Here is a 13,088-nt window from a genome sequence, read left to right as displayed (position 1 = left end):
CACCACTGCAACAAAAAATTAGCATTTCATATTTCCGTAAAACAAAACTCATGTCAGGCAAAGCACACGAGCCCTTGTGAGTGGGGCAATTATCGAAGAACGTGCAATTTAGCTTACCTTTCAGTGGCACGGTACAGTTGACAAATTTTGTAACCAAGGTAACAGTTTTCTTTGCCCGCGATTGGCTCATTCATCACCAGGACCCGCCTTAGCCACGCCCCGCTTTCGGATTTGGACCAATCAGGAGTGCGCGGCGCTTTCCCACATTCAGCCTGACGTCATGCCCGCTCGCAGTGCCTGGGACCGCTGTGGAGCAGGGAGCAGCGCAGGGTCCTCTCCTTCTTCACGAATATGGAGCCGAGTTTCACTGTTCTTCCTCGCGCATGGGACTAAACCACGGGACATATGAAGTTAGATTTTCCAATGTAGACCCGAGCCGGAGCTCACCCAGCGCAACCACTGTCCTCCAGAGGTATTTGCTCGCTCATTTGACTAATAACTGCATGGTAATTTCGGGGGAAAATGTGGGGAAAACGAAAGCATCTGCGCGCCAGGCATGCGGGCTGCTAGTTTCTACTGTGGAAAAGTGTCTTGCGAGAAAGTAGGGAGTTTTGTGTTGGATTTTTGCGCTTGGAGACGCATCTACTTTTTGCAAAAATCTTTCTCTTGTGACCATTTCATCGCCAACAACGCACACCTTTTGAGAGAGAGGAACCTTGAGGCGCTGGCTGTCTGTCTTGGCACGGGGGCAGAGGAGGAGTAGAAGGGAGTCGGGATGAAAACTTAGCAGCGCGCACGGTTAAAGGGGAAAAAAGAGCCGTTCTTTTCACGAGTAGACCGGTGCAAGTTTACTGCTGAATGCTCACTTCTTTGACTGGGCGTCATTGAAGGCGTGCTGCTGGTAAAGTGGCCAGTGCAGGTGAGCCGTGAGCGTGAGAATCCCAAGAATGCATGCGAGGTTGCCGAGGGGCGGAGAGATCCAGACTGTTCACACAAGATAAGCTTACCTTTTACTCACGTTTGGGTCACAATCAAACCTCAAACTACTACGCCATATTTAATAACACTAATCTGCATTACAACTACGGGCGTTTCTGTGCAGAGACATGCGTAAAAGTCGTGCCATTTGCGTTGTGACCTAGCTTTTAAAGATAAGATTATTAAGGCGTTTTTTACTTAATCTTTTGAGGGTATAGTACAAAATGACTCTTAACACATTGTCATGCATTATATTATTATCCTTGCCTAGTTGTCACAAATACTAGCCTATATATCGCACAGCATGTCCTTAGAGATTGTCCACTCATTGCCTTGTCCTATTTTTAAGCGCCAAAATAGCTTATATCTTGTCTTCTCCAAGCGTAATTCTAAAGGGAGTTGCCTTTTTTCATATTTAATCCCTCAAAGTCATGTTTAACTCCGCTTAAAACTTGAAAGAGAGCTCATTTAATTTTGTTTTGGTGATAATCTTCAAAGGTGACATTCTCTGGTAGTCTTTATTTGAAAAGATTGTTGATTGTTGAAGTTGGAAGTCATTTATTGGCAGATGTGCAAAGGACCAAATTCTCACATTTTCCAAGTCTGTGAAATAAGATGCTTTCTCCTCCTATTGTCACTCCAACAAGGAAGAATGAACTTGGTAACGCATCTTGTGATTCCCATTAGCCCGTGGTGAGACAGATACCAACCAGCTGATGACTATGACTGAGCAAAAACAAGATTCTAACCTCTGCTTTAAATACTTTGAGTTTTGCTTGTTTAAAATCTGTAGTTTTTTTGCAGGTCATACTTATTGACACTTTCATTTGTCATGGTCCTTTGAGTCCCTCCCCTCTGCAGCACAAACTTGCAGTACATTTTGCCTGAAACGTTTTGTTCTGATTTCCAGGTCATGGATGAATATTATCAGAAAGCAATGTGCACACCTTTGCTCTGTTGACACACTCACCAGTGGCCTCTTGGAAGTGTGCCATGAAACAAATCCAGGATAGGATACTCCCTATTGACTAGAATGCATGGAGAATCATTAAACAAATACAGTGTAGGATACTCCTATTGATTAGAATGCACAGAGAATCAAAATAAATTAACAAATGGGGCACTTTTAGATTTTTTTTTTACAGAATTCTGAAAAAGTAAATATCCATTTGGTTTGTCCTTTGCTTTCCTAAATTTCCAGTATATTTTTTTATTTTAATTTTTTCATGAAACAAATTCTCAGTGCAGGATAATTATTAACTAGTATACATGGAGAATCGGCATAAATTAATAAATGGGGCACTTTTAGATTTTTTTTTTTACAAAATTCTGAAAAAGTAAATATCCATTTTGTTTGTCCTTTGCTTTCCTAAATTTCCAGTATATTTTTTTTATTTGTACTTTTTCATGAAACAAATTCTTAGTGCAGGATACTTCTTAACTAGTATACAAGAGAGTCTGCATAAATTGACAAATAAGGCACTATTACATTTTTTTACAGAATACTGAAAAAGTAAAAATCCATTTTGTTTGTTTTCTGTCTTACTCAATTTTCAGTATTTTTTTTTATTTTTAAATTTTCATCCAATGTTGGTGCTTCCAAGATGTTGCTTTAAACCACTTTAAACTTTCGCTCTGGTTTCTCATGCATGCTTACAAGCAAACTGAAGACTTGTTCACGCTGACATGTTAGTTTGACCCACTCTTCACTGTAAGTTCTTTTTAACACAAAGTGACAACCGCAAAATAGTTTAGCGCTGTTCGGCAGGGCTTCGCATCTCTTATTTTTTCATCCCCTACATTTGGCCCAGCATCAAGGCTTAAGCCCCTCACCCCTATGTTTTATGTCAGATTAGCCTTTTTCTGCGATGATCAAACGTTGCTTCTCACTATTTCTTATTATTCTCTCTTCTCACTATTCTTCTATATGGGCCTGTCATGATAACAAAATTTTAAGCTTGATATATTGCTACAGGTACAGTATATATAACAATAATATTGAAGCTACTCTGTGCCACTGACACTAAAGCAGTAAAGCAGGATAATCCCAGTAAATCATATTTTAAGTATACGGTATTATTAAAAAGCCTAAGCCATAACAAATAAAGTGGCAGAATCAAGTTACTTATTGCAGGGGATAAATATTGAACCCAAATATATATATTTTTTGAGACATTTATTAAATGTCTTTAAGTTTTTCCACTGTGATCCTGATGACCACCTGATCTTATACTTAAAGGTTCATTGTATAACTTTTCTGGTGGAGGGTCAATTAGATGCTTTTTTGGTAGTAAACCTTTCTATCTTCATGGAGACCATACCAGACCAAGTTACAGGTCAGATCTGTGGAGAGGTGACCACGCTCACAGTCAGAGTGCCTGTTTTTCTAGGTATTTTGAGCTATAAAACCAGCCTGATTCATCAGCCGGTTTCACTTTGTGGAAATCGTCTGACCTCGCAGCATTAAGATTCATTTGCTTGTCGGTGGGAACTTCTTATATTTAACCAATCCCTGCTATTTGGTCGTGACATATGTAATGTGCCTGTAACGGAGCTAGCTGGTATATTAAGCTTTTCCCAAATCTCTTAGGAAAAAGGGCAATAATGTTTTTCCCTTTGATAAAATTCACCAATCATTCTCTTTGTTCTGGCTTTAAATCCTTGATCTCGGGAATCATTGCTAACACTGAATGTTTGGCTTCGTCTACATCCATCTTGACCGCTTTGTTTACTGTTGTGCTGTACCACAAAAGGGACCCAGACAGGCGCTTGAGTTTGATGTCATGGCTTCACAGCTCTTCACTGATTGGCCGGTACACGGTCTACAACTTCCAGGGTTCTTGCAAACCATCTAGTGTATTCCGATTCCTGACCTAGTCGTTGTAGAGAAATACAATTGAGCGGAGGTACTAAGTGACGCCAGCCTGGCTTCTTTAAAACCACCTGTAATCATAAATGTAAAGTAGATCTCCTTAATGTCATAATGTGGAACATTCCAGGCAGAGCAATGACGTATCCATAGAAACAGGCAGGTGACAGACCTCCAACCAAAAAGTTACATAGTGTACCTTTAAATGACCCACTGAAGCACTGATCTTCTCTTTAAATACATTTTCCGAGCTTTCATATATTAAACGATAAGTCGATATAGTAATTCCTGTGACAGGCCTTACTTCTATACAGAAAGTGTTCGTGGCTTTCCTTTTGGCTCATGGAAATTGCCTTTTTTCTTGCCTCTGTGCTGTGTGCATGCATGTGTGGAGAAATGTGTGGAGAAATATCAAGCTGTTCCCACAACAAGTCAAGAGAAGGTCAGCGGCCCTTCTGCGCAATTCAATCAGTCAAGTGCTTTCACAAGTGGACCCTACTCTGGGTGGTAGTCAACATTTGTGTTTGAATTTTTTATTTTTTTTGGCCATTTTTTGACAAAGTATTATGTTTGTGTCCTTGCCGCTCACTGCACAGTCAATTTCTCAACCTTTCGCTATTATTAATTTTGTTTGGTTTAGTTCAAAGGTGACAACAACATATTAAAGGTACACTGTGTAACTTTTTGGTTGGGGATCCGTCACCTGTAGAGCTGAGTATCATTAAGAAGTTGCAGATAGAGTACATACCTTGATACATAGGCCACGATATGGTATGGTTCAATACAAAATAAAGCCTAACTCATGGCTATCTGTTAAACCACTTCTCGTGCAAAGTTCATATGAAACACACCATTTTAATCCTCAAAACAGTGAAAATATTGTGTCGCAAAAACAAGTTTCCTTTTTCTAAACAAGCAACAAAACTGTTATCCAGGCTGGCGTCACCTAGTGCCTCCGCTCAATTTCATTCTCTCCAGCGACTAGGTCAGGAATCAGAATACACTAGACAGTTTACAAAAACCCCGGAAGTGCGAGTTCGGGCGCATTCAGTGTTGGCAACTATTCTCAAGATTGAGGATTTAAAGCTGGAACAAAGAAAATGTTTGGTGAATTTTATCAAGGGGAAAGATGTTATGGCCCTTCTTTCTACGGGATTTGGGAAAAGCTTAATATACCAGTTATCCCCGTTAGAGGTGCATTACATACGTCACAACCAAATAGCAGCGATTGGTTAAATGATAAAAAGTACCCGCCTACTGTCGAGTGAACGAAATCTAACACTGCAAGGTCAGACGGTTTCCACGAAGTGAAAACGGTTGATGAATCAGGCTACAAAACTGTAGCTCTGTGACAAAATAATTTATTAAAATGTACCAAAAAATACTCTTGGCGATATATCGATACAGCAGCCCACAATATCGATACTGTGTCATCACATTAAGCGATACAATATATTGATATTTCAATATTTTTGCACACCCCTAGTACCTGGTTGTTTCTATGGATATGTCATTGCTCTGTCTGAAATGTTCCACAGTATGACATTGAACAGTTTTACCTTACGTTTATTCAATCAGAGGTGGTTTTATAGCTCAAAAATACCTAGAAAAACAGACATTCTGACTGAGCGAGGTTGCCTCTCCACAGATCTGACCTGTAACTTGGTCTGGTTTGGTCTCCATGAAAATAGAATAGTTTAAACCATACTCAGAAACATTCCTGGCAAAAACAAGCAAGCATAAACATCTCCATGGAGAAAAGCATTTGGCGGGCCCTCCACCAAAAAAGTTACACAATGCACCTTTAAATCATCTTTTTGGGCGTGTGTTGAATTTTAAAATGCCTTGCGTGGATGGGCCCTGGCATGTAAAGGCAGCTGGGTGATTGCAGATGGATTCCTGAAAGATTCTACGCTTTTGTTGGAACCCGGACAACTAAGGATAATAAAGAACACAAAGCATGTCAACGCTTCCAGATTAGCCTCACAATAGACTTTTTTTGGTCCAGTAAAATGGCTCCGCTTTGGGCTCGCATGAAGAGTTTAAGCACCAGGGTTCTTACTGGCAAGTTCTGCTAAGCTTTTCACTGATACTACGACTACTACTACTACTTCTGCTACGATAATACTACAACTAAAGATCAAACTGCTTGTCAAACAGAGATTTCCGGAGTGGGAGATTTACCTCCTTGGTGCACATAATACCTTGTTGAATATTTCACACAGCTTCTCACATTATCGCCTCCGTCAACTGCGTCTCTCAGTAATACTGCTAAGATACTAGGCCAGGAGAGGAAGTGCTAGACCTGCCACGATAAGAAATGTTGAAGTTTGATAAAATTGAAACTAATTTATGCGACTATGACACAATAACTTCATAAAATCAGATTTAAACTGCAAAAAGTACTCTAAATCTGCAATGTTTTTAAAAGTTTATGAGCTGCAATAAAAAAAATTAATGAAGCACTTTAGTACTTTGCATCTGTAATGAGTCATATTAATTCTTTTGGTTGGGGGTCCGTCACCTGCTTGTTTCTATGGAGATGTCATTGCTCTGCCTAGAATATTCCACAGTGCGACATTAAACAGCTCTGCCTTACATTTATTCAATTACAGGAGGCTTTATTGCTTAGAAATGCTGACAAAAACAGGCGTTCTGATTGTGAGCAGGGTCGCCTCTCCACAGATCTGACCTGTAACTTGTCCTGGTTTCAGTCTCACGATAGAGGGGTTTAATGCCATACTGTGAAACATTCGAAACGTCTCCAGGAAGAAAAGCAATTGACAGACCCTCTGCCAGGAAAGTTACACAATGCACCTTTAAATCTTATCGTATATCCAAAAAAATTACCAAAAAATATCCTGGTACTGCAGAGAAAAAATACACAGATAAATATTGACACCCAAAAATCTTGTTCCAGCATTCATATATTGATTGATAAGTTGATGTAGTAATTATATGGTATAGTAAGTATGTACACAGTAGCTCAGTTGGTTGAGCATTTGTCCACTAATCCGAAGGTTGGCAGTTCAAATCCCACTCTTGACTTAAACATCATTGGTAGAGCGGTCAAGTCCACTGACCCACAGGTCCCACAGTTGAATGCTGTCACTGTGTCCTTGGGCAAGACACTTAAACCACCTCACCCCTTGTATCTGCATACTTTGGTGTATGAATGTGTGTGTGAATGGTACTACGTACTACTACGACTACTACTACTACTACTACTACTACTACTACTACTACTACTACTACTACTACCACCACACTACTACTACCACACTACTACTACTACTACTACTACTACTACCACCACTACTACTACTACCACTACTACTACTACTACTACTACTACTACTACTACCACTACTACACTACTACTACTACTACACTACTACCACACTACTACTACTACTACCACCACTACCACTACTACTACCACCACCACTACTACTACCACCACCACTACTACTACCACCCACACTACTACTACTACCACCACCACTACTACTACTACTACTACCACCACTACAACTACTACTACTACTAACTACTACTACCACTACCAACACTACTACTAACATCACCACCCCCATCACTACTACTACTGTACTACAACTAAGGATCAAACTGCCTCTCAAACAGATCTCCGGAGTGGGAGATTTACTTCCTTGGTGCTCGTAATACCTTGTTGAATATTTTACACATCTTCTCACAGTATCGCCTCAGTCAACCGCGTCTCTAATGTTACTAAGAGACTAGTCCAGGAGAGGAAATGCCACTGCCATGTCAAGAGCAGGGGAGGGGACTCTTCTGGGAGCTCATTTCATCCATTTTTATAGAGCCCAGATTTTCTTTTCTTATGCAAATTCACTGCTCAAGGTTAAATGCTCCAAATTCCTAAGCTCCCAGTGGGCGTATTTAGCATTTCTGATATTGTGAAATTATAGACCAGACGTTTACGTTTATGGTCATTTTATTCCCATAATCCCTCTAAACATATTGTCATTTAGTGCGTTTCTATAAATAATATGATGTTTGACTGCATGTTTTTAAAGGTGCACTATGTAAATTTTTGGTTGGGGGTCTGTCACCTGCTTGTTTCTGTGGATATTAGGGTTGGCGGTATCCATATTTTGATAACGTTAAACCTTCTCAGGATTTTACCGGGGTATATGGTATGACCATAGTACCAAAATGTTTTAGTACGACTTTTGTGTCGAAGTCGCACCACTATCCCACTGTACAGTCTATGCGTATGACCTGCAGACTTATAATCTCTGAAAATTTTCACATGAACCATCTCCAACGCGACAGAAGCACAGAACAGACTCACTATCAGCCGCACATCCTCTGTCGCAGAAAGAATGCATATAATCCACTGAGGCCCTGTCCACACTAGTACGTATTAGAGTCATTTTTGTTGCAGATGCAGTGTTTGTCCATGCTAATCCGATTGAAAACGGCTCCAGAGACGGAACGATCTGTTGCTGCCAGCTTCCACGAACTCATCTGAGTACGGATCTGATCCGGCACCGTGTGGACGCCTGAAAACGCTGATACGCTGATGTAGGAGCATGCGCCGCAAAGTAATTCACCGCCAAAACGCTGAGGCTAGCATATACTCATATATACGGTCTATGCGTATGACCTGCTGACGTATAATCTCTGAAAACTTTAACATGAACCATCTCCAACGCGACAAAAGCACAGAACAGACTCACGATTAGCAGAACACCCCTCTGTCACAGAAAGAACACATATTATCCACTGCGTCATGTCCTTTAGTCCGACAGAAGCTGAACCGCATCAGTGCACAATAGCAAGCTGTTTTTTGAGCACTCAGTTTATGCAAATTAGTCCTGTTGTTTTTAGTTTTGTTTCTGTAAAATGTAAACAAATGTGAGCCTGAAGCCAAAATGCTGCTAAATTGCAGAAGTACTAGTATTTTTTTTTTCCGGGGACCAATTCGCTTGCGGCCAGACTTGCCATCTTGTCTTGGTCTCCTTTATGAGCGTCACGTGACAACAGAACGAAACTAATCGAACATCATCTCCCCACGCAGTGAAAAGAAAGGGTATAGACACTATTAGTTTTAAATCGCGAAAGCATTACATTGAAAATACAACCACACATTCATTTGTGAAGAGCAAACAAATTTATGTATCAATAAATTATAATGTTATATTAGGTCCTTATGCGCTGCAGATTTTTTTTTTATGACTGTAATAAAACTGATAGAATTGCTACTTTTTGATACCGCCGGACACCGTAATACCGACCCTAATGGATATGTCATTGCTCTGCCTGGAATGTTCCACAGTATGACATTAAACAGCTCTAGTTTACATTTATTCAATGATGACTGGTTTTATAGCTCAGAAATACAGGCATTCTGACTGTGAGCTGGGTCGCCTCTCCACAGATCTGACCTGTAACTTGGTCTGGTTTGGTCTCCATGAAGATAGAAAGGTTTAATACCATACTGTGAGATATTCAAACCAAAGCTATAACATCTCCATGTAGAAAAACTTTTGCTGGAGCCTCCACCAACAGAGTTACACAGTGCACCTTTAATCTTGCAGCGCTGTTCTTTACTATAGGTTGAGCATGTGTCTTGGCTTTGAATTACAAGGCTGAGACCTGGTTTGTGGAGTCACGTGTCGCTCCAGAACGGCGTGTCAGCTTCTATTCATGGCTGGTCGCAGTTAGTCCGGAGGTGAAGGCATCTTGTCACTGTCAGGTTACATGTTGCTGTGATCACCGGTCATACATGGCGCTGGCTACTGGACTAGACACGGGATTTATTTAGCTAAACTGTTGGAGTGTGATTTATTTTTTCAATTATATCCTGCTTTGATAGATTAGCAATAGGCTCTGTGCACAGAAGCACTCTAGCTGGCTCACTGGGGTACAACCCTTATTCCGACATACTGCCACTCCGACAGATCCACACCCCGACATTCTGTCATTCCGACAAGCCCCCATTCCGACATTTTTTGATGCCGCCATTCCGACGCCTTTTATGTCACCATTCTGACAATCTACTCATAGTTTGGAGCGTCACCTTTTTATGCCTTATGTATGCCACATGGCCCATGCCCCTAAACCAGAATTAAAACCAGGGACTAAAACAGGACTAAAACAGGACTAAAACAGGACTAAAACAGGACTAAATCAGGACTAAAATCAGGACTTAAATCACTTATAAAGAGGTCTAAACCAGGACTAAACCAGGACTAAACCAGGACTAAACCAAGACTAAACCAAGACTAAAATCAGGACTTAAATCAGGACTAAATCAGGACTAAAACCGGGACTAAACCAGAACGAAAAACAGGACTAAACCAGGACTAAACCAGGATCTAAACCCGGACTGAAACCCGGACTGAAACCCGGACTGAAACCCGGACTGAAACCCGGACTGAAACCCGACTAAACCACGACTAAACCACGACTAAAACCACGACTAAAACCACGACTAAAACCACGACTAAAACCACAACTAAAACAGGTCTCAACTAGGTCTGAACCAGGACTAAAATCAGTACTAAAACCAGGTCTAAACCAGTCTGTCAAGTTATTGTACCAAAAAAAGCACCGCCACAACTTAATAATTATCTTGTGTGTCAGTGTCATCGGTGTCAGTGCCGCCACTCTGACCAAGGAAAAAAAAAAAAGTCGGAGTGCAGGGACATTTGATGAAAAATGGAAATACCGCCACTCCAGCGATTAGACGTCAATGTCGGAATGGCGCATGTAACCGGCTCACTGTGTCTCAAACCTCACAGTCACTTTTATTAAAATTGTAAAAGATAAAATAAACTAAATTCTAATTAATCACAGTAAAAGCTACCCAATTATTTTAAAATGTAGATTACTTCAGTTTGTGGCATTGTTTTAATATCTATTTATGCTTCAAAATTAGCATTAGCTTTAGCATCGGGACACAAATGTACACTTTTCTAAAATCAGAAGTGTCCTCCCTCTTAAGTATTCATTTTATTTGTGTACTTTTTAGCATGTTGTCAGTAATATCCACTCTAATTTCACTGTTCACTGCCTTATCTTTAAATTTGTATAAATTTTAGAACGACCCGGCAAAAACCTGCGACGCTAACAGTATGGTTGCTCGGCGTTGTTATGTACAGAGCCTATATGTCTCGCCGAAGCCCTATAGTCTCCACAGTGAGCAGTGACATTGCACAAGGATATATTGGTGTCTTGTGTGAGTAAAAGCGTGGGATAAATGCAAATGTAATACCTGTAACACCTGTAATATTTCATTTTATTTTAAACGTCTTATATTATTGAAAATTGAGTCCAGAGGTGAAGGTATCTTGTCGTTGTCAGGTTATGTGCTCCTTTTGTCACTGGTCAAACACTGCGCCGGCTACAAGTTCCTATACTTGCTGTGAAAACCGAAATTTCCGTCAGGATTGTCTGGTCTGGTTTTCCGCAAGCCTGCAAAAGAGCACTGCATTCACTTCTTAAATGTCAAGGCATTTCAAAGATCGCTGCAAAGTGAAATGAACTCCGAGAAAAAGAGTTGTTGACACTGAAAATGAACAAATACAGTTGGAGTATATGACATTTGAATGGCATTTTTATAGGTCCCCTGCATACGTTGTATATATCTGTGCTTTGTGTTATCACAGCGCTCTCCTTATATTTTTTTATCGGTGACGACATGAAAGCTGACAGAGCTGTAGCCTCCAGGCAGACATGCACACATTGATCCTGAAAGAAACCTCTTCTCTTGATGTATTTTCACAAAGCTGAGTGTGCAACCTGAACCTGAGCTTATATACCGCAGATTACCAGACTTGTACCGCTTAAGGCAGGCTTACTCTAGCTACTAAGAAATTCAGAAGTGCAAAGCTGTTAAAATACGCTATTTCAAATTGTATTGGAATTTGGGGAATTTTCTGTTTGTCGTGCACGACATGGCCCACTGTGCAATTTGTAATCTTCAGGTGAGGCTTTCCACTAGAGCTGAGAGATATGAGCAAAAAGTTCTTCCTTTTTTGTCATATTATTGATTCATCACTTTTATTTTGTCTAAATAAAAGTACTAAGCTGCTTTGCTTACTTTGTAGTTCTAGTATTAGTTTAATGGAGAGAGAATTTTATCCTATTTTTTCGTTGTTTAGAACTATTTTAGCCATAGTTTATTTCCAGGAATGTAATGATATCCAAATCTCTCGGTACGATATTTTCACGATATGCATCTCACGGTACAATATTTATTGCAATATTTTGTGGACTATAAGAAAACTATGGACTAAATCTTGTCAAGGCATTGTCAAAGGAAAAAGTAGCATATTTAAAGAACTAAGATCTAAAAGTAGGGGTGTAACGATATCCAAGTCTCACGATACGATATTGTCATGGTATGAACCTCACGGTTATTGCGATATCGTGGGAAAGCTCACGATATGGTGGAGAGGCTCACAATTAGGGATGTAACGATATAGAAATCTCTCGGTACAATGTTTTCACGACATGCATCTCGCAGTACATTAATTGCGATATTTTTTGGAGGCAAACAAAACTGTTTATATGCTACTTTTCCTCTTAAAATGCCTTGATGAGACTTAATCCAAGGAACTAAGACTTAAAAGTGCTTAGAACTGTTATTTCTTCATGTAGTCTGCACTGAAATGGAGCAAAGGATCATGGGTCTATGTTGTTCTCTGTGTTTTTTTTAAGCTATTGCTGCACCATAACTCTTAATTTAAGCAAAGAGACTTGTAATTCGATATATTGAGATGGTCCAAGATATTATTGTGAGAACTTTGATGATACGATATCACGATATTTCGGTTATTGTTACATCTCGATCCAAAAGTGATTGTAACAGTTATTTCTCCATGTAGTCTCCACTGAAATGGAGCAAAGGATCATGGTCTATGTAGTTCCCTCTGTTCTATTGCCGCACCATAACAATGAATTTAAGCAAAGTGACTTGTAATTCGATATATTGTGACGGTCCCACGATATTGCTACATCCCTCCCTTTTATTTCTATTTAAAACCTGATTTTGTCAATAAAAATGGCTTCCAATATTAATTTCAGACTTTTAATCACAGCTGTTTAATACAAAAAAAGGCCACATTTATTCCTCCTTAGTCTGACTTCTGCTCTAAACCACAGGCTTTTAATCTTAGAGGGGATAGGGCTATGTGTTATCAGGATTTTTTTCTTGTCATCACAATTTATTCTGCCTCTATTGGTGGTA

At 39.9% G+C, this 13,088-nt stretch overlaps 1 protein-coding gene across 1 annotated transcript in view; it reads left to right on the top strand.

Moving 5' to 3' along the window:
- The first annotated feature begins 309 nt into the window (after positions 1 to 309).
- Positions 310 to 13,088, top strand: part of LOC110166534 (plakophilin-4) — a 223,403-nt gene continuing 210,624 nt past the window's right edge. Inside the window, exon 1 of the mRNA XM_020931788.2 lies at positions 310 to 472. The gene's annotated coding sequence lies outside the window, so the exon portion shown is untranslated. The remainder of the gene's footprint in view (positions 473 to 13,088) is intronic.

This window comes from Boleophthalmus pectinirostris, unplaced genomic scaffold (genome assembly GCF_026225935.1).
Source record: "Boleophthalmus pectinirostris isolate CB_2022bp ecotype Guang Dong unplaced genomic scaffold, ASM2622593v1 HiC_scaffold_1, whole genome shotgun sequence".
NCBI classification, from domain to species: domain Eukaryota; kingdom Metazoa; phylum Chordata; class Actinopteri; order Gobiiformes; family Gobiidae; genus Boleophthalmus; species Boleophthalmus pectinirostris.
Note: the sequence above shows the minus strand (reverse complement) of the source record. Positions and strands in the feature narration are given on the sequence as shown.